The sequence below is a fragment of the Phyllobates terribilis genome, unplaced genomic scaffold (genome assembly GCF_046119375.1).
Source record: "Phyllobates terribilis strain yellow unplaced genomic scaffold, ASM4611937v1 Scaffold_4__5_contigs__length_816908805, whole genome shotgun sequence".
NCBI classification, from domain to species: domain Eukaryota; kingdom Metazoa; phylum Chordata; class Amphibia; order Anura; family Dendrobatidae; genus Phyllobates; species Phyllobates terribilis.
In genome coordinates this window covers 678307669-678331024 of record NW_027362764.1, presented here as the reverse complement: position 1 = coordinate 678331024, position 23356 = coordinate 678307669, and the positions used below count along the sequence as shown (strand labels likewise).

At 43.7% G+C, this 23356-nt stretch overlaps 2 pseudogenes; both read left to right on the top strand.

Annotated features, from left to right (window-relative positions):
- The first annotated feature begins 452 nt into the window (after positions 1–452).
- On the top strand, positions 453–572 carry LOC141269653 (5S ribosomal RNA; annotated as a pseudogene).
- An 8679-nt stretch (positions 573–9251) lies between these two features.
- On the top strand, positions 9252–9370 carry LOC141268905 (5S ribosomal RNA; annotated as a pseudogene).
- The last annotated feature ends 13986 nt before the right edge of the window (positions 9371–23356 follow it).

The window sequence follows — 23356 nt, the reverse complement described above, 5'->3', positions numbered from 1 at the left end:
CCAGCATTGTTGCTTATTTACTTTTAATACTAGGCTCCTTTTCACCAGGACCAGCGTCTCCCGGGTGGCTGGAGGCAACCACCGGTAACCCCAAGAAGAAGACCTTTGCAGGCAACACGACCCTCCCCCCTGAAGAGCAGCTCAAAGTCACTGGCAACCATCTCACCCTCTTCCTTCATTCACCCCTGGACGTCTCGCTCCGCCCCCAAGTTACGGGTCCAGCTTGCTCTTTCTGTCACATTACCGCGATGAAGGGTTTAGCCTGCAGGAGACCCCGCTCCGAGACATTTTTGAAGACACCTGATGCGGCGGGTGAATCACTGCTAAACAAACCACACCTGTAGGGACGGCACAGCCTTTGCATGGACCCTTCGGAGGCCGCCCCGTCACGGCCAGATTGCTCGCCACCAGGCGATCCTGAGAAAGGCTGGCCGGGCGATGGATCAAGGAGCGTCTACTGGCCATACCGCATTGGATACGCACGATCTCGTCTGATTTTGGAAGCAAAGCAGGGCTGGGCTCGGACAGTACTTGGATGGGATACCTCCTGGGAACACCGGGTGCTGTAGACCATTTTGATGACGTTTTGCCCTACTGCCCAGCTTGGCTAGCATGGTACGGCGCCTTGCCGGACACCGACCTTAAGTAACTTAGATGATGGAAGCCCCAAGGCCTCTGAGCCAGTTGGCAGCTAAGTACGCTACCCCACAGCCTTCACGCAGGCCTGACACCGAGCTCCTTGCCACGGCTAGGAGTGCTTATTGACTCCGCAGCTCGCCGTGTGGAAATGATGGCGTTAAAAGCACCCGGGGCCGTGAAGGGGCCAGGCTTTCAGCAGGTGCCCAGGGAAGGTTTTGGATGCCGGCCGCCTAGCGAGGGCCAGCAGAAGTAACATGTTTCTCTGCAAAGAAGCTTGTGTAACCAAGCCAGACGGCTGACAAAGAGCTAACCTCAGTGCAGGGAAGGCAAGGAAGGTGCGGAAGGAATTGGGGAGGGGGGGGTGATTCCTGCTAGGGCCCTGAAATCATAAAACAGGCAGGAGACGCATGGTGACGGAGAGGTTGTAGGGGCAGATAGGGGGTGTTGTCACGTGCGAGCACGTGTGCATGCTGGCTTGTGTGTAAGAGTGCGCTTCCTAGGTGTGGCGCGCTGCAGACAGTCAAAGGGATTGTTCCCTTTCATTAAAAGTTAATCTCTGGCTGCAGGCTATTAGAAAGCAACTAACCGCACTCTACGCACCCTACCCGGGTCTACCGGTGAGTCTCGCCTCTGCTCCCGGCCTGTGGCATTGGCCGTGAAGCCGACGTTCCGTCGACAGTGCTGCCTCCGATCAGTGAGCTCAGCGGCTCTGAGTGGGGCCTTCTGTCTACAAGACCTTTTAAGGAAGCCAGCAAAAAAATTGAAGAGAAGGGAAAGCACAAAAGGACCTGGTCTTGCTGAGCACTGGAAAGGGCAGCCGGCAGCCAGACGTCAAAGTAGAAAAGCAGCAAGTGAGAGGCTTGTCTCTGCCTACGGCCACACCACCCTGAACACGCCTGATCTCATCTGATCATGGAAGCTAAGCAGGGTCGGGCCTGGTTAGTACTTGGATGGGAGACTGTAAAATAATACTCTTCCTGTATTATTTTTTTCTACTGAGGACTTCTCAAAGTATCAATATCACGATATTCTTATAAAAAAATGTATCTATTTATTCTTGGATTGTCCATTAAAAAGAATCAGATTGCAGCAGGTACATACAATAATTTGTTATAAAGTAATTGTCCATTTGTCCATAATTAGCTTATTTGTTTAATTGTTGAGATTCACCGATCTTTCCTTGGATCCTGGCTGGTAAATCATGTCTTTGTCCAGCATGTGTCCAGGCCTACATGTCATCTGCTTCTCAGCATGAAGATTCTGTGTCTTGTGGGGTGGGCAGAGCAAGAGAGCCCCCCCTTTCTGTACCATGGGCTTTTATAACCAGTCGTATGGACACCTGTTCTACATATGGTAGTGAACCAAAAATACACACACAATTAGCGCATGTCAACTAGACACGATGGCTGAGGCATAGAACTCAGAAAAATGATTATTGATTAACATTCCAAATGAATTTCCATAATTAACCATTTAACATTTCCCCCTTTTTGAGAATAAAATGACTTTAACTGAAAAATCTCAAAAGAAGATACATTCATCAATCATTTTTTCTTTCCTTCTTCCTTGGCAATGTCATTAAATTTCCATAATAATAATAATAGTAATAATAGTATCAATATCGGATTATAGTTATATAATGATGTGAATTCATATTATGGTAAGCCGTGACTAATATTCATTTAATATGTATAATTATACTTCCCTATATCTAAATTGAAGCAATCGCGGGTTCAATCGTCATCATCTGATGTCATCGGGTCGTCGTCTCGTCTTCTTCTTTGTTCTTTTATAACACAGTCTTTAGATGAAAACTCCTTTGAAATAAATTACAGCATGTAGATATTGTACAGTCCATAATTGTGCTCATTATTGTTCAGTCCATAAACTGTACTCTTTATTAGAAAGATCATGTGTGTCAGTTGATAAGAAAACAAAGTCCATGGATGTAGCTTTAATATCTGTGCAGTGTCACATGGACTTATGTTGGATCGTCTTTGGAATCTTCCGTGTGTCCGCACTGGTCTCGTGTCACTTTTGGAACAGATGTGACGTCTTTGGTCAGTAAAGCAAGGGTTAACTTGACACTTTCCTGCTTTATATAGCACCATAACCAGTACTCAGTCCTTTATATACAGGACACATATGCCAGGTATTACCTGTTCACCAGCTTTCATTGAAGCGTTGCAGGTGATAAGAAACCACTGGAACGTGATGAAACTTGAACACAACACAGTACATATAGGATCATCGTCCTCTGCCGTCCTGGTGATCAGTGGTGTGAATTGTATTGTATGTAATGGACACAGTCTATTATAACACTCAGCATTCACACCTGTTACCTTCTGAGACGTCCGGATATCAGTTGCTTCTTCTTGTAACTTTTGAGAATCTCTTTGATTTATAAAAATTAAGAGTCTTTATTAAGATAGAATTCATAATTGCGATGTCTTGATTGAAGTCTTCATTCCCTAATCTGATACCAAATCTGGCAGTTTTTCCTAACCTATAATATCACAGCGTACCATAGCAATCAGTAATATCCATCTAATTATTATCAAAATATTAAAATAAATTATGTTTGGAATAATAAACAATAATAGATAATAATTCATTATCAATCAAGTTCTCCACATGATAGAACATTTTTATGTCATAGGTGTAATTACCTTTTCCAACCCATAGGTGTCAGTGTATTTTGAAAAAACAAGTTTTTATATCTTTATTAAACCAATAATATCAAAGAATGTATACTCCTGAACCAAAATGAATAAATATATGAATGTATGAATGAATGAATGAATAAATGAATGAATGAATTGTTGTGTTTACTCAGAAAATGTAAACATTTTTTTCCTTAGCAATATATATTTAATGAAGCAACACTCTTGTATTAGACATTACTTTATTAAATATTAATGTGTTTTCTCAATTGAGATATTGAACTCAAATAAAATCAAATGAGAATTAAAAAATGAAAAAATAGAAAAATAAGAAATATAAAGTAAGAATAAAATTTTAAAAATGAAAAATAAAATTAAGAGTAAAAATAAGAATAAAAATAAAAATAAGGCCTTTAAATTTTAATAACAAATGCAGAGTAATTATATTCTCCATAAAAAATACCCTTATATCTCCATTATTTGGATGATTTCATATTTGTCATAACCTTGTACCACCAAAAAATATTAAATTATGCAACTTTGCATGTAATACCCTTCTTAATTATACCATAGTACCTTATTATTATTTCTTCTTTATTAAAATTTGTGGAAAATTAGTATTGATCAAAAGTGATTATGTAATCAGGATCAAAAACACATTTTCCCCCTTAATACCAAAAATATTATTTTATAAAATTTATGTATATCTCAGAACCAAATTAAAAATAATTATTCTTCTAGAAATATTGTGCATAAATTTCATATCGATGAGTATCATAGATTTGACTAAAGAGATGTGCGTACCTATTTAGGTAACCATTAAAAATAATATTATAGTTATTCAAGAATATTATCATGTGGAAAATTATTCTAAATATAAATTTGCTTTGTAAACCATTTTGATGTGTGGTTGCCCTTATCCACTATTAGTTAAATCAAGAAATAATAATTATTAAAGAAATACAGAAATATATATATGTAGATAATACCTAATTATGTATTATAATTTCCTCAGAATTAAATATATTTTTGTACCTTCACATAAAGAAACATTTTTTTTTTCAAACATACAAACATACGAGGCCTCTGTCACATCAATCACACTTAGCAGCTGCTGATTTACTCATCTGTCACCTTCACTCTGACATTCACAGATCTGTTCAACTCAAACATTCCACATATGAAGTTTTAGATATATATATATATATTTAACCCAAAATTGTTGTATCCCAATTTATTAATGCGCATTGCCATATCAATTGAATATCTTTATATTTCTTTGACTATTCCCCAAGTACATATTATATAATATGAGAGTAAGTCACTGGAATTTCAGACACTTGAAAAAACTCTTGTCTTAGATTCTTTTTTCACTGGCTGCCCGGTCTTAAGTTACATCAGTTGAAAATAGAATGAATGGGATCCTATACTATTAGCTCAAAGTTCAAAGGTCGCAGCTGTCACACGTCATGCTGTAAAGCTACTTTAATTTGCACGAACACTTCATGCACAGAAAATATTAGCAACACAAAAGAATTAATAAGTATTACATATATATTATAGTTCAACTAGATATATTGTTATTATTTTAAAATGTTATACACATAAAATCATGCAATTTTTTCACTTCCTGTGTGAATAAAGAAATAAATCCATTTTAGAGTTCTTTGATCAAATCCTGCTTTGGAATGAAAACTCTAAGGAAATATAAGAAAATAAAATTAAATATCAAATTCATACAGAAACAGAATTATTTAAATATCTTATACATATATTGGTTGGTTCTAATGTAATTCAAAATATTGCTACTTAAATTTATATATATGAAGTTCTAATTTATTAATTAATATATATATATATATCTTATAAACGTATATATAAATACAATTATACGCAATCTCTACTTAGACAAGTGTATATATATATATATATATATACATATATATATATATATGAACTGTTAGAAACTATGTAACTACAATTTTACTCTATAAGATTATAAATAAATATTGAGACATTGTATTACATTTTGATACAACATTATAATTACAGTTTTTCCTTAGCCACTCCCTAAACCAAATCTTCTGTCTCTCTCAAATATCTCCAGGAACGCCCTATTTAGGAAAGACATTTTTCTATCCTTCAAAACCTCAGAGAACTGCCTGTTCTTCTGTCCACATTCCATGACGTCACTGTGAGTTGGTCGTCTCACCTGTCTCTGTCCATCAGTTTCAGCCATTTTCCTTTTTAGAGAATCACAGTTCTGACTGAGAATTAACTCATTCTGTGGAGAGATGGATCTTTGCACTGGCTGATATGGCTTATAACATATATGTAATCTTCTGCGTATTTGATAGAGTTCACTATGGGGATGACTCAGTCTAGGAGAGTTTGATATTGGCTTTTGGTAAGATTTTACCTTTCCTGGTTTTATAAATTTAGCTTGATTTATTTTCTTTTCACGATTCTCATGTTTTCTAACAAAATCCAGCATCTGCGCACATTCAAATAATGAATTTTTTTGTGATGCCATAACTTGGGAAACTGAATTTAGGAATTTGAATTTTTGTACAAAAGTTGTTATCATATGTTGTACTTTTCCATTTTTGATGAGAGCTTTATACAACCGTTCAAATATGGACATGAATGTATATGTACATTCCTTCCTACCAATCCTTTGTTTCTGCAGATCTTCTATGTTGGGAAAATCCTTTGTGACACAATAAAACAAATATCTTAATCTGTCCGAATCATTTTCCCATCCATTAGGAGAGTCATTTTCACAGGGCATTAAATGTAAACGTCTGGACAATGTCACAGGAATCCATATTTTAAATAATTGATTCCTCTCCTCATTGGATAAATCAAACTTATCAGAGAAGCTCTCAAATGTCTCTGAATTTCTACAGGCATGGATTTTGACATCATATTTTGGCATGATTTTGTATAATTTCAGCAAATTTTTCCTCATTTTAATTTGGAGTTGAGCCTGGGTAATTCCAGAATTCTCTGATATTTTTAGTGGCTCTTGTACGTCCGTTCCTCCTACGTCACTCACGTCTCCTCCCACATCACCTAGTATGTCGGTTTCTCGTATGTCAGTCATGTCTCCTCCCATGTCAGGTTTCTGTATGTCCGTCTCTTGGTCAGACCCAAGGTCACCTTCAGTTACAGACACGTGTCTTACTTCTTGTTCATTTTCCACATTACAGTCTGAATCAGTATCACCGTCTGACACTTCTACACTATTTTCCTGCTTAGAAATCTCTAACACAAAACTATGAAAAAAATCTACCAAATGTAGAATATTTCTCAATTTCTGTTTGTCTCTATTTACCAATTTAGAAGTTAACTGTAAATTCTGCAATTCACATTCTTTGTATAAACTGAGCCACAAAACTTCTATGTCATCTCCTACATTAACTTTGAAATTAATATTACTTTGTTTAGCAAAAGAAGAAATTATATCCATATTTTGCTTACCTTAAGATTCCTTGGCTTCTCTTTATCAGCACGTCCTGTCTTCAGTTCGTCTGATTCTTTTCCTGTGTGATTCTGTTCCTTGTTAGTACCTCTGCTTTCTGTCTTTCCTCAGTCTGTAGGTCCTTTCTGCTTCTCGTGACAAACTAGTGAATTTACTGACACGTGAACAACAGCTGTTCAGCTCGTCAGGACTCCCCCCTTGTTCACGGAAGAAATTCACTTACTTAATTTAAAAAACAAAAAAACAGGACTGGCTGGCTCACCATTGTAAAATAATACTCTTCCTGTATTATTTTTTTCTACTGAGGACTTCGCAAAGTATCAATATCACGATATTCTTATAAAAAATGTATCTATTTATTCTTGGATTGTCCATTAAAAAGAATCAGATTGCAGCAGGTACATACAATAATTAGTTATAAAGTAATTGTCCATTTGTCCATAATTAGCTTAATTGTTGAGATTCACCCATCTTTCCTTGGATCCTGGCTGGTAAATCATGTCTTTGTCCAGCATGTGTCCAGGCCTACATGTCATCTGCTTCTCAGCATGAAGATTCTGTGTCTTGTGGGGTGGGCAGAGCAAGAGAGCCCCCCCTTTCTGTACCATGGACTTTTATAGCCAGTCGTATGGACACCTGTTCTACATATGGTAGTGAACCAAAAATACACACACAAATAGCGCATGTCAACTAGACACGATGGCTGAGGCATAGAACTCAGAAAAATGATTATCGATTAACATTCCAAATGAATTTCCATAATTAACCATTTAACAGAGACCGCCTGGGAATGCCAGGTGCTGTAGGCTTTTGCTTTTTCCTTCCTTCCACCAGCAGGGGGCACTCTCTTCTATGCCTTTTTTCCATTCCCTTTCACAAGTGCACACATTCATTCTCTTTTCTTTTTTTCATTTGCTTTCTCTCTTGCGCCATTTCATCTCTGCAAAATACCAGCATCCTTCTGATCACCCTGGGCCTCCAGCATTGTTGCTTATTTACTTTTAATACTAGGCTCCTTTTCACCAGGACCAGCGTCTCCCGGGTGGCTGGAGGCAACCACCGGTAACCCCAAGCAGAAGACCTTTGCAGGCAACACGACCCTCTCCCCTGAAGAGCAGCTCAAAGTCACTGGCAACCATCTCACCCTCTTCCTTCATTCACCCCTGGACGTCTCGCTCCGTCCCCAAGTTATGCGTCCAGATTGCTCTTTCTGTCACATTACTGCGATGAAGGGTTTAGCCTGCAGGAGACCCTGCGCCGAGACATTTTTGAAGACACCTGATGCGGCGGGTGAATCACTGCTGAACAAACCACACCTGTAGGGACGGCACAGCCTTTGCATGGACCCTTCGGAACCCGCCCCGTCACGGGCAGATTGCTCGCCACCAAGCGATCCTGAGAAAGGCTGGCCGGGCGATGGATCGGACAGCGTCTACTGGCCATACCACCTTGGATACGCCCGTTCTCGTCTGATCTCGGAAGCAGGGCTGGGCTCGGACAGCTCTTGGATGGGAGACCTCCTGGGAACACCGGGTGCTGTAGACTATTTTGATGACGTTTTGCCCTACTGCCCAGCTCGGCTAGCATGGAACGGCGCCTTGCCGGACACCGACCTTAAGTAACTTAGATGATGGAAGCCCCAAGGCCTCTGAGCCAGTTGGCAGCTAAGTACGCTACCACGCAGGCCTGAAACCGAGCTCCTTGCCACGGATAGGAGTGCCTATTGAATCCGCAGCTCGCCGTGTTGAAATGATGGCATTAAAAGCAACCGGGGCCGTGAAGGGGCCAGGCTTACAGCAGGTGCCCAGGGAAGGTTTTGGATGCCGGCCGCCTAGCGAGGGCCAGCAGAAGTAACATGTTTCTCTGCAAAGAAGCTTGTGTAACCAAGTCAGACGGCTGACAAAGAGCTAACCTCAGTGCAAGGAAGGTGCGGAAGGAATTGGGGAGGGGGGGTGATTCCTGCTAGGGCCCTGAAATCATAAAACAGGCAGGAGAGTCTGACGCATGGTGACGGAGAAGTTGTAGGGGCAGATAGGGGGTGTTGTCACGTGCGAGCACGTGTGCATGCTGGCTTGTGTGTGAGAGTGCGCTTCCTAGGTGTGGCGTGCTGCAGATAGTCAAAGGGATTGTTCCCTTTCATTAAAAGTTAATCCCTGGCTGCAGGCTATTAGAAAGCAACTAACCGCGCTCTACTCACCCTACCCAGGTCTACCGGTGAGTCTCGCCTCTGCTCCCGGCCTGTGGCATTGGCCGTGAAGCTGACGTTCCGTCGACAGCGCTGCAGCCGATCAGTGAGCTCAGCGGCTCTGAGTGGGGCGTTGTGTCTACAAGACCTTTTAAGGAAGCCAGCAAAAAAATTGAAGAGAAGGGAAAGCACAAAAGGACTTGGTCTTGCTGAGCACTGGAAAGGGCAGCCGGCAGCCAGACGTCAAAGTAGAAAAGCAGCAAGTGAGAGGCTGGTTTTCGCCTACGGTCACACCACCCTGGACACACCTGATCTTGTCTGATCTTGGAAACTAAGCAGGGTTGGGCCTGGTTAGAGCTTGGATGGGAGACCACCTGGGAATAACAGGTGCTGTAGGCTTTTGCTTTTTCCTTCCTTCCACCAGCAGGGGGCACTCTCTTCTATGACTTTTTTCCATTCCCTTTCACAAGTCCACACATTCAATCTCTTTTCTTTTTTTCATTTGCTTTCTCTCTTGCGCTATTTGATCTCTGCAAAATACCAGCATCCTTCTGATCACCGTGGCCCTCCAGCATTGTTGCTTCTTTACTTTTAATACTAGGCTCCTTTTCACCAGGACCAGCGTCTCCCGCGTGGCTGGAGGCAACCACCGGTAACCCCAAGCAGAAGACCTTTGCAGGCAACATGACCCTCCCCCCTGAAGAGCAGCTCAAAGTCACTGGCAACCATCTCACCCTCTTCCTTCATTCACCCCTGGACGTCTCGCTCCGCCACCAAGTTACGGGTCCAGCTTGCTCTTTCTGTCACATTACCGCGATGAAGGGTTTAGCCTTCAGCAGCAAGTGCGAGACGTGTCTCTGCCTACGGCCACACCACCCTGAACACGCCCGATCTCATCTCATCTCGGAAGCTAAGCAGTGTCGGGCCTGGTTAGTACTTGGATGGGAGACTGTAGAATAATACTCTTCCTGTATTATTTTTTTCTACTGAGGACTTCTCAAAGTATCAATATCATGATATTCTTATAAAAAAATGTATCTATTTATTCTTGGATTGTCATTAAAAAGAATCAGATTGCAACAGGTACATACAATAATTAGTTATAAAGTAATTGTCCATTTGTCCATAATTAGCTTAATTGTTTAATTGCTGAGATTCACCCATCTTTCCTTGGATCCTGGCTGGTAAATCATGTCTTTGTCCAGCATGTGTTCAGGCCTACATGTCATCTGCTTCTTAGCATGAAGATTCTGTGTCTTGTGGGGTGGGCAGAGCAAGAGAGCCCCCCCTTTCTGTACCATGGGCTTTTATAGCCAGTCGTATGGACACCTGTTCTACATATGGTAGTGAACCAAAAATACACACACAAATAGCACATGTCAACTAGACACGATGGCTGAGGCATAGAACTCAGAAAAATGATTATCGATTAACATTCCAAATGAATTTCCATAACTAACCATTTAACATTTCCCCCTTTTTGAGAATAAAAGGACTTTAACTGAAAATTCTTAAAAGAAGATACATTCATCAATCATTTTTTCTTTCCTTCTTCCTTGGCAATATCATTAAATTTCCATAATAATAATAATAGTAATAATAGTATCAATATCGGATTATTGTTATATAATGATGTGAATTCATGTTATGGTAAGCCGTGACTAATATTCATTTAATATGTATAATTATACTTCCCTATATCTAAATTGAAGCAATCGCGGGTACAATCGTCATCATCTGATGTCATCGGGTCGTCGTCTCGTCTTCTTCTTGGTTCTTTTATAACACAGTCTTTAGATGAAAACTGTAGCGCCGGCGTCCCTGCCCTCTGCTAGGCAGGGACGCTGTTCCCCTCACCTCCCTGCTCCGTGCCCGGCGTCCTCCTCCCGCTCTGCTGGCAGCGCGCGCTCCTTCCCGACCACTGTGCTTAGGGCGCGCGCGCTCTCCCTCCCTCTTAAAGGGGCCGCGCGCGCCGTCCTAAGGAGTCCCCGGCCAATGGCCGGAGGACTTCACCATATATAAGGCACCTCCTCCAAAATGGAGGTGCCCGAGCAATGTTGTTGCACTGTTCTACTCTGCTTCAGCCCTCAGGTCCCGTTGCCAGTTACCTGCCAGTTACCTGCCTGATTCCTGCCAGAGTCCTGCCAGTTTGCTGTCTGTTTCCTGCCAGTTATTCCTGCTACCTGCTTGCTAGCCTGAGGTCCGACGGTCTGCCTTTCTACTCCTGTCAGTCTGTCTATGGACCAGCTTGCCCGCTCACCTGGGAGCGCTCCTCCGCTACCTGCCTGCTTGCCTGCCCGGAGGCTCCGCCGTCACGTGCTGTGACCACCAGCTATTCCAGAGACTCTTGCCCGCTCACCTGGGAGCACTTCTCCGCTACCTGCCTGCTTGCCAGCCCGGATTCTCCGCCGTCACGTGCTGTGACCACCAGCTATTCCAGAGACTCTTGCCCGCTCACCTGGGAGCGCTTCTCCGCTACCTGCCTGCTTGCCAGCCCGGAGGCTCCGCCGTCACGTGCTGTGACCACCAGCTATTCCAGAGACTCTTGCCCGCTCACCTGGGAGCGCTTCTCTGCTACCTGCCTGCTTGCCTACCTGGAGGCTTCGCCGTCACGTGCTGTGACCACCTGCTATTCCAGAGACTCTTGCTTGCTCACCTGGGAGCACACATCCTCCATCTGCCTTGCTAGCCTACCTGGAGGTTCAGCCATCACAGGTCGTACCTACCCTTTACCTAGAGACTGCCCCGGTCACTTGCCGTGACCTCCAGCCCGTTCACCCAGAGACTGCCCCGGTCACTTGCCGTGACCTCCAGCCCGTTCACCCAGAGACTGTCCTGGTCACTTGCCGTGATCTCCAGCCCGTTCACCCAGAGACTGCCCCGGTTACTTGCCGTGACCTCCAGCCCGTTCACCCAGAGACTGCCCCGGTCACTTGCCGTGACCTCCAGCCCGTTCTTCCAGAGACTGTCCCGGTCACTTGCCGTGACCTCCTGCCCGTACACCCAGAGACTGTCCCGGTCACCTGCTGTGACTGCCTGCCTGGTCGCCACCCGCTCCCTTACAAGGACTGCCCCCTTGTATAGTAGCTCAGAGGTTCCGCCTCCCAGACCCGTTACAGTTTGCTCGGGCCATGGAACCCGGTGGCACCCAAGCTCCCTCGCTCTCGGACCTCTGTCATGAACTGTCCCGTCAGAGGTCGCAACAGGAGTCCATCCTGGGTCACCTGCGGAATGTCAATTCTCGCCTGGATACTCTGACTGCTCCACCAGCAACCATTGCCAGTGCCATGACTCACAACCCGGCAGCTCCGCTGCCCACCAATACCATGGTATCCTACCCCGGACCCCGGCTTTCTGCACCTCCTCGCTTCGGAGGCGACTCCGCCCAGGCTCGGGGCTTCATAAATCAGTGCACCCTGCACTTTGAACTATTGTCCCACCAGTTTAACTCCGACTGGGCCAAAATTGCCTTCATCATGTCCCATCTCAGCGGGGAGGCCCTGGCCTGGCTAAATCCTCTATGGGAGAGAGGAGACCCCCTGGTGTCCGACTTGCCTGCCTTCCTCACGGCTTTCCGGAAAGTCTTCGACGAACCCGGACGGAAGACCTCATCCGCATCATCTCTGCTACGCCTCCGTCAGGGAAGTCTCACCGTGGGCCAATATGCCATACGGTTCCATACCCTTGCCTCGGAGCTGGCCTGGGATAACGACGCTCTGGTATCCGTCTTCTGGGAGGGTCTGTCCGGCCGTATTAAAGATGAACTTGCCGGTCGGGACATTCCTACCACTCTCGATGACCTAATAACTCTTGCCACCCGGATTGACCTACGGTTCCAGGAGCGTGCCAAAGAGGTCACCCGTGAGAGGAGGTTTCCACGTCTAGCTCCTACCTTTCAGAGACCCGTCACTCCCTCCATCTCTCCCCAGGTACACTCTTCTGAGTCTATGCAGGTCGACCAGACCAAGATGGTCAAAACCCATCAGGACTTACGCCGTGCCGAGGGGAGCTGCTTCTACTGTGGCAGTAAGGAGCACCGGATCCGTGCCTGCCCAGAGAGGTCGGGAAACGCCTGTGTCTAGGTTCGCTCAGAGAGGTCGACCTAGACAAGAATAAATCCTCTCCATCTCTGCTGCTGTCAGTTTCAATCGTCTGCGGGGAGAACCGTTATTTCGAACTAGCCCAACTGGACTCTGGAGCAGCCGGGAATCTTATTTCACAGTCCCTGGTAGAGAAATACCGCATCCCCACCAAACCTCTGGCTGTACCCTTGTCTGTTGCTGCCGTGGATGGGGGTCTCTTACCACGCCCCATCCAACTCATCACCGAATCCATTACTCTGCAGGTGGGAATGCTGCATTCTGAGAGTATCTCCTTTCATGTTCTGCCTGGACTCTCTCACGCCCTCTTGCTAGGTCTACCTTGGCTCCAGAGACATGCACCCGTGCTTGACTGGCAGACCGGAGAAGTCCTTCGCTGGAGACAGGACTGCCATAAGACCTGTCTGGTTCCCGTCCATCCCGTCCGTCCTTCTCCTACCCCAGCTAATCTACCTGGACTTCCGATTCCTTATTGGTCTTATGCTGATGTCTTTAATAAAAAGGAAGCAGAGACGCTACCCCCTCATAGACCATACGACTGCCCTATCGACCTGTTACCCGGTACTACTCCTCCCCGTGGGCGTATTTATCCATTATCCACTGCTGAGACCCGGTCGATGTCCGAATATATTGAGGAGAATCTGGCCAGGGGATTCATCCGGAAATCTACCTCCCCGGCGGGAGCAGGCTTCTTCTTCGTAAAAAAGAAGGACGGCTCTCTCCGTCCCTGTATAGACTATAGAGGCCTTAACCAAATCACGGTGAAGAATAAGTACCCCCTTCCGCTCATTCCGGAGTTATTTGATCGTCTGAGAGGGGCTAGAATCTTCACCAAACTGGACCTCCGTGGGGCGTACAACCTGGTTCGTATCCGTCAGGGGGATGAATGGAAGACGGCATTCAACACCCGGGACGGCCACTATGAATATCTGGTAATGCCCTTTGGTCTCTGTAACGCTCCTGCCGTCTTTCAAGAGTTAGTCAATGACATCTTCCGGGACCTTCTCTACTCCTGCGTAGTAGTGTACCTGGACGACATCTTGGTCTTCTCTCCGGATCTCCAGACTCACCGGAGGGACGTTCGTCAGGTCCTGCTCAGGCTCAGGCAGAATCACCTCTTCGCTAAATACGAGAAGTGCCTCTTTGAGCAGACCTCGCTTCCGTTTTTGGGCTACATTATTTCTCAGACCGGCCTACGAATGGATCCAGAGAAACTGTCTGCCATCGAGAAATGGCCTCGACCGGAGGGGTTGAAGGCCATTCAGCGGTTCCTGGGCTTCGCCAACTACTACCGCCTCTTCATACCACACTTCTCTTCCCGGACTGCCCCAATTTCCGCGCTCACCCGTAAGGGTACTAATCCCAAAGAGTGGCCGCCCGAAGCAGAGGAGGCCTTTCTTTCCTTAAAACAGGCCTTCTCTTCCGCCCCGGTGCTGCATCGCCCGGACGGCAACAAGCAGTTCTTCCTGGAAGTTGACGCCTCCTCCTCTGGAGCCGGAGTGGTACTTACTCAAAAATCATCTTCCGGGAGGATGGTAACTTGCGGCTTCTTCTCTAAACTCTTCTCCTCCTCAGAGCGCAATTATTCCATAGGAGACCGAGAGTTATTGGCCATCAAACTGGCATTGGAGGAGTGGCGTTACCTGCTCGAGGGGGCTCTTCACCCGGTAATAATTTACACGGACCACAAGAACTTGGCTTACCTCCAGCATGCCCAGAGACTTAACCCGCGCCAAGCCCGGTGGTACTTGTTTTTTGCCCGCTTTGATTTTGTTCTTCATTTTCGCCCGGCTGACAAAAACGTCAAGGCGGACGCCTTGTCTCGATCCTTTCTGGTGTCTGATCTCGAGGAAGATCCGAAACACATCATCGATCCCGCCAGAGTAATGCAGGTGGCTCCCGTGAGTCTAAATCATCTCCCTCCCGGAAAGACGTTCGTATCAGTACCTGATCGGGAGAAGATCCTTCACTGGGGTCACTCGTCTAAACTGGCTGGCCATGCCGGTCAAAAAAAGACCCTCCAGCTTATTACCCGGCACTACTGGTGGCCTACCCTGCACAAGGACGTAATAGACTTTGTTTCTGCCTGTGTGTCCTGCGCCCGCAACAAGGTTCCGAGACATCTGCCAGCCGGTCGCCTCCTTCCGCTCCCAGTACCTGCTGCCCCCTGGCAGCATATAGCAATGGACTTTATAACAGACCTCCCAGTCTCTGCCGGTTGTACGGTCATTTGGGTGGTCGCTGACCGCTTCTCCAAGATGGCTCATTTCGTTCCCCTGCCAGGCCTCCCGTCTGCACCCGAGCTAGCTAAAGACTTTATTCGTCACATCTTCCGTCTTCATGGCCTGCCCCTCCACATCGTGTCGGATCGTGGGGTACAGTTCACCTCACGCTTCTGGAGAGCCACTTGTAAACTGCTAGACGTCACCCTGGACTTCTCTTCCGCTTACCACCCACAGTCCAATGGTCAAGTGGAGCGGATCAATCAGAACCTGACCAGTTACCTCCGGCACTTCGTTAATGCCCATCATTCAGACTGGGTGGATCTCCTACCATGGGCCGAGTTCTCTTATAACAATCACGAGAGCGAATCCTCCTCCAAATCCCCGTTTTTTGTAGTCTTCGGTCAGCATCCTCGGATTCCTTTTGCTGTCTCCACCTCTGTGGACAACCCGGCTGCGGAATCTCTCGTTGGCAAATTTTCCTCCATTTGGGAGAGTACCCGATCCGCACTCCTTCAGTCGTCCGAACGGATGAGAAGACACGCTGACAAAAAACGCCTGGATCCTCCACAATTTCGTCCCGGAGATAAAGTCTGGCTCTCATCTAAATATGTCCGACTCAAGATACCTTCTTACAAGTTAGGGCCTCGGTTCATCGGCCCCCTGGAGGTCATCAGTCAGATCAACCCGGTGGCCTATAAATTGAAACTCCCGGCCAACTTACGGATCCCTAACTCCTTCCATGTATCTCTCCTCAAACCTGTGGTACTTAACTCTTTTCCAAGTCTACAGGTACGCCTCCTGCTCCGGTTTCTGCTGAGGACGAGTTTGAGGTAGAGAACATTCTTGCCACCAAAAGGGTAAGAGGAAAGACCTTTTTTCTAGTAGATTGGAAGGGGTTTGGTCCTGAGGAGAGAACGTGGGAGCCCCGGGAGAACATCCATGCCCCTCTTATCCTTGCTAAATTTCTGTCTGGCCTAAAAAAGGGGGGGCCTAAAGGGGGGGGTACTGTAGCGCCGGCGTCCCTGCCCTCTGCTAGGCAGGGACGCTGTTCCCCTCACCTCCCTGCTCCGTGCCCGGCGTCCTCCTCCCGCTCTGCTGGCAGCGCGCGCTCCCTCCCGGCCACTGTGCTTAGGGCGCAGCCCCTTTAAGAGGGAGGGAGAGCGCGCGCGCGCCGTCCTAAGGAGTCCCTGGCCAATGGCCGGAGGACTTCACCATATATAAGGCACCTCCTCCAAAATGGAGGTGCCCGAGCAATGTTGTTGCACTGTTCTACTGTGCTTCAGCCCTCAGGTCCCGTTGCCAGTTACCTGCCAGTTATCTGCCTGATTCCTGCCAGAGTCCTGCCAGTTTGCTGTCTGTTTCCTGCCAGTTATTCCTGCTACCTGCTTGCTAGCCTGAGGTCCGACGGTCTGCCTTTCTACTCCTGTCAGTCTGTCTATGGACCAGCTTGCCCGCTCACCTGGGAGCGCTCCTCCGCTACCTGCCTGCTTGCCTGCCCGGAGGCTCCGCCGTCACGTGCTGTGACCACCAGCTATTCCAGAGACTCTTGCCTGCTCACCTGGGAGCGCTTCTCCGCTACCTGCCTGCTTGCCAGCCCAGAGGCTCCGCCGTCACGTGCTGTGACCACCAGCTATTCCAGAGACTCTTGCCCGCTCACCTGGGAGCGCTTCTCCGCTACCTGCCTGCTTGCCTACCTGGAGGCTTCGCCGTCACGTGCTGTGACCACCTGCTATTCCAGAGACTCTCGCTTGCTCACCTGGGAGCACACATCCTCCATCTGCCTTGCTAGCCTACCTGGAGCCTACCTTCAGCCATCACAGGTCGTACCTACCCTTTACCTAGAGACTGCCCCGGTCACTTGCCGTGACCTCCAGCCCGTTCACCCAGAGACTGCCCCGGTCACTTGCCGTGACCTCCAGCCCGTTCACCCAGAGACTGTCCCGGTCACTTGCCGTGATCTCCAGCCCGTTCACCCAGAGACTGCCCCGGTCACTTGCCGTGACCTCCAGCCCGTTCACCCAGAGACTGCCCCGGTCACTTGCCGTGACCTCCAGCCCGTTCACCCAGAGACTGCCCCGGTCACTTGCCGTGACCTCCAGCCCGTTCTTCCAGAGACTGTCCCGGTCACTTGCCGTGACCTCCTGCCCGTACACCCAGAGACTGTCCCGGTCACCTGCTGTGACTGCCTGCCTGGTCGACACCCGCTCCCTTACAAGGACCGCCCCCTTGTATAGTAGCTCAGAGGTTCCGCCTCCCAGACCCGTTACAAAAACTCCTTTGAAATAAATTACAGCATGTAGATATTGTACAGTCCATAATTGTGCTCATTATTGTTCAGTCCATAAACTGTACTCTTTATTGGAAAGATCATGTGTGTCAGTTGATAAGAAAACAAAGTCCATGGATGAAATGTAGCTTTAATATCTGTGCAGCGTCACCTGGACTTACGTTGGATCGTCTTTGGAATCTTCCGTGTGTCCGCACTGGTGTCGTGTCACTTTTGGAACAGATGTGACGTCTTTGGTCAGTAAAGCAAGGGTTAACTTGACACTTTCCTGCTTTATATAGCACCATAACCAGTACTCAGTCCTTTATATACAGGACACATATGCCAGGTATTACCTGTTCACCAGCTTTCATTGAAGCGTTGCAGGTGATAAGAAACCACTGGAACGTGATGAAACTTGAACACAACACAGTACATATAGGATCATCGTCCTCTGCCGTCCTGGTGATCAGTGGTGTGAATTGTATTGTATGTAATGGACACAGTCTATTATAACACTCAGCATTCACACCTGTTACCTTCTGAGACGTCCGGATATCAGTTGCTTCTTCTTGTAACTTTTGAGAATCTCTTTGATTTATAAAAATTAAAAGTCTTTATTAAGATAGAATTCATAATTGCGATGTCTTGATTGAAGTCTTCATTCCCTAATCTGATACCAAATCTGGCAGTTTTTCCTAACCTATAATTTCACAGCGTACCATAGCAATCAGTAATATCCATCTAATTATTATCAAAATATTAAAATAAATTATGTTTGGAATAATAAACAATAATAGATAATAATTCATTATCAATCAAGTTCTCCATATGATAGAACATTTTTATGTCATAGGTGTAATTACCTTTTCCAACCCATAGGTGTCAGTGTATTTTGAAAAAACAAGTTTTTATATCTTTATTAAACCAATAATATCAAAGAATGTATACTCCTGAACCAAAATGAATAAATATATGAATATATGAATGAATGAATGAATGAATAAATGAATAAATGAATGAATGAATTGTTGTGTTTACTCAGAAAATGTAAACATTTTTTTCCTTAGCAATATATATTTAATGAAGCAATACTCTTGTATTAGACATTACTTTATTAAATATTGATGTGTTTTCTCAATTGAGATATTGAACTCAAATAAAATCAAATGAGAATTAAAAAATGAAAAAATAGAAAAATAAGAAGTATAAAGTAAGAATAAAATTTTAAAAATGAAAAATAAAATTAAGAGTAAAAATAAGAATAAAAATAAAAATAAGGCCTTTAAATTTTAATGACAAATGCAGAGTAATTAGATTCTCCATAAAAAATACCCTTATATCTCCATTATCTGGATGATTTCATATTTGTCATAACCTTGTACCACCAAAAAATATTAAATTATGCAACTTTGCATGTAATACCCTTCTTAATTATACCATAGTACCTTATTATTATTTCTTCTTTATTAAAATGTGTGGAAAATAAGTATTTGTCAAAAGTGATTATGTAATCAGGATCAAAAACACATTTTCCCCCTTAATACCAAAAATATTATTTTATAAAATTTATGTATATATCAGAACCCAATTAAAAATAATTATTCTTCTAGAAATATTGTGCATAAATTTCATATTGATGAGTAGCATAGATTTGACTAAAGAGAGGTGTGTACCTATTTAGGTAACCATTAAAAATAAAATTATAGTTATTCAAGAATATTATCATGTGGAAAATTATTCTAAATATAAATTTGCTTTGTAAACCATTTTGATGTGTGGTTGCCCTTATACACTATTAGTTAAATCAAGAAATAATAATTATTAAAGAATTATAGAAATATATACTGTATATGTAGATAATACCTAATTATGTATTATAATTTCCTCAGAATTAAATATATTTTTGTACCTTCACATAAAGAAACATTTTTTTTTTTTTAAACATACAAGCATACGAGGCCTCTGTCACATCAATCACACTTAGCAGCTGCTGATTTACTCATCTGTCACCTTCACTCTGACATTCACAGATCTGTTCAACTCAAACATTCCACATATGAAGTTTTAGATATATATATATATATTTAACCCAAAATTGTTGTATCCCAATTTATTAATGCGCATTGCCATATCAATTGAATATCTTTATATTTCTTTGAATATTCCCCAAGTACATATTATATAATATGAGAGTAAGTCACTGGAATTTCAGACACTTGAAAAAACTCTTGTCTTAGATTCTTTTTTCACTGGCTGCCCGGTCTTAAGTTACATCAGTTTAAAATAGAATGAATGGGATCCTATACTATTAGCTCAAAGTTCAAAGGCCGCAGCTGTCACACGTCATGCTGTAAAGCTACTTTAATTTGCACGAACACTTCATGCACAGAAAATATTAGCAACACAAAAGAATTAATAAGTATTACATATATATATTATAGTTCAACTAGATATATTGTTATTATTTTAAAATGTTATACACATAAAATCATGCAATTTTTTCACTTCCTGTGTGAATAAAGAAATAAATCCATTTTAGAGTTCTTTGATCAAATCCTGCTTTGGAATGAAAACTCTAAGGAAATATAAGAAAATAAAATTAAATATCAAATTCATACAGAAACAGAATTATTTAAATATCTTATACATATATTGGTTGGTTCTAATGTAATTCAAAATATTGCGACTTAAAGTTATATATATGAAGTTCTAATTATTAATTAATATGTATATATATATATATATATTTTATAAAAGTATATATAAAGACAATTATACGCAATCTCGACTTAGACAAGTGTATATATATATATATATACATATATATATATGAACTATTAGAAACTATGTAACTACAATTTTACTGTATAAGATTATAAATAAATATTGAGACATTGTATTACATTTTGATACAACATTATAATTACTGTTTTTCCTTAGCCACTCCCTAAACCAAATCTTCTGTCTCTCTCAAATATCTCCAGGAACGCCCAATTTAGGAAAGACATTTTTCTATCCTTCAAAACCTCAGAGAACTGCCTGTTCTTCTGTCCACATTCCATGACGTCACAGTGAGTTGGTCGTCTCACCTGTCTCTGTCCATCAGTTTCAGCCATTTTCCTTTTTAGAGAATCACAGTTCTGACTGAGAATTAACTCATTCTGTGGAGAGATGGATCTTTGCACTGGCTGATATGGCTTATAACATATATGAAATCTTCTGCATATTTGATAGAGTTCACTATGGGGATGACTCAGTCTAGGAGAGTTTGATATTGGCTTTTGGTAAGATTTTACCTTTCCTGGTTTTATAAATTTAGCTTGATTTATTTTCTTTTCACGATTCTCATGTTTTCTAACAAAATCCAGCATCTGCGCACATTCAAATAATGAATATTTTTGTGATGCCATAACTTGGGAAACTGAATTTAGGAATTTGAATTTTTGTACAAAAGTTGTTATCATATGTTGTACTTTTCCATTTTTGATGAGAGCTTTGTACAACCGTTCAAATATGGGCATGAATGTATATGTACATTCCTTCCTACCAATCCTTAGTTTCTGCAGATCTTCTATGTTGGGAAAATCCTTTGTGACACAATAAATCAAATATCTTAATCTGTCCGATTCATTTTCCCATCCATTAGGAGAGTCATTTTCACAGGGCATTAAATGTAAACGTGTGGACAATGTCACAGGAATCCATATTTTAAATAATTGATTCCTCTCCTCATTGGATAAATCAAACTTATCAGAGAAGCTCTCAAATGTCTCTGAATTTCTACAGGCATGGATTTTGACATCGTATTTTGGCATGATTTTGTATAATTTCAGCAAATTTTTCCTCATTTTAATTTGGAGTTGAGCCTGGGTAATTCCAGAATTCTCTGATATTTTTAGTGGCTCTTGTACGTCTGTTCCTCCTACGTCACTCACGTCTCCTCCCACATCACCTAGTATGTCGGTTTCTCGTATGTCAGTCATGTCTCCTCCCATGTCAGGTTTCTGTATGTCCGTCTCTTGGTCAGACCCAAGGTCACCTTCAGTTACAGACACGTGTCTTACTTCTTGTTCATTTTCCACATTACAGTCAGAATCAGTATCACCGTCTGACACTTCTACACTATTTTCCTGCTTAGAAATCTCTAGCACAAGCCTATGAAAAAAATCTACCAAATGTAGAATATTTCTCAATTTCTGTTTGTCTCTATTTACCAATTTAGAGGTTAACTGTAAATTCTGCAATTCACATTCTTTGTATAAACTGAGCCACAAAACTTCTATGTCATCTCCTACATTAACTTTGAAATTAATATTACTTTGTTTAGGAAAAGAAGAAATTATATCTATATTTTGCTTACCTTAAGATTCCTTGGCTTCTCTTTATCAGCACGTCCTGTCTTCAGTTCGTCTGATTCTTTTCCTGTGTGATTCTGTTCCTTGTTAGTACCTCTGCTTCCTGTCTTTCCTCAGTCTGTAGGTCCTTTCTGCTTCTCGTGACAAACTAGTGAATTTACTGACACGTGAACAACAGCTGTTCAGCTCGTCAGGACTCCCCCCTTGTTCACGGAAGAAATTCACTTACTTAATTTAAAAAACAAAAAAACAGGACTGGCTGGCTCACCATTGTAAAATAATACTCTTCCTGTATTATTTTTTTTCTACTGAGGACTTCTCAAAGTATCAATATCACGATATTCTTATAAAAAATGTATCTATTTATTCTTGGATTGTCCATTAAAAAGAATCAGATTGCAGCAGGTACATACAATAATTAGTTATAAAGTAATTGTCCATTTGTCCATAATTAGCTTAATTGTTGAGATTCACCCATCTTTCCTTGGATCCTGGCTGGTAAATCATGTCTTTGTCCAGCATGTGTCCAGGCCTACATGTCATCTGCTTCTCAGCATGAAGATTCTGTGTCTTGTGGGGTGGGCAGAGCAAGAGAGCCCCCCCTTTCTGTACCATGGGCTTTTATAGCCAGTCGTATGGACACCTGTTCTACATATGGTAGTGACCAAATATACACACACAAATAGCGCATGTCAATTAGGCACGATGGCTGAGGCATAGAACTCAGAAAAATGATTATCGATTAACATTCCAAATGAATTTCCATAATTAACCATTTAACAGAGACCGCCTGGGAATGCCAGGTGCTGTAGGCTTTTGCTTTTTCCTTCCTTCCACCAGCAGGGGGCACTTTCTTCTATGCCTTTTTTCCATTCCCTTTCACAAGTGCACACATTCATTCTCTTTTCTTTTTTTCATTTGCTTTCTCTCTTGCGCTATTTCATCTCTGCAAAATACCAGCATCCTTCTGATCACCGTGGGCCTCCAGCATTGTTGCTTCTTTACTTTTAATACTAGGCTCCTTTTCACCAGGACCAGCGTCTCCCGGGTGGCTGGAGGCAACCACCGGTAACCCCAAGCAGAAGGCCTCTGCAGGCAACACGACCCTCCCCCCTGAAGAGCAGCTCAAAGTCACTGGCAACCATCTCACCCTCTTCCTTCATTCACCCCTGGACGTCTCGCTCCGCCCCCAAGTTACGGGTCCAGCTTGCTCTTTCTGTCACATTACCGCGATGAAGGGTTTAGCCTGCAGGAGACCCTGCGCCGAGCCATTTTTGAAGACACCTGATGTGGCGGGTGAATCACTGCTAAATAAACCACACCTGTAGGGACGGCACAGCCTTTGCATGGACCCTTCGGAGCCCGCCCCGTCACGGCCAGATTGCTCGCCACCAAGCGATCCTGAGAAAGGCTGGCCGGGCGATGGATCGAGCAGC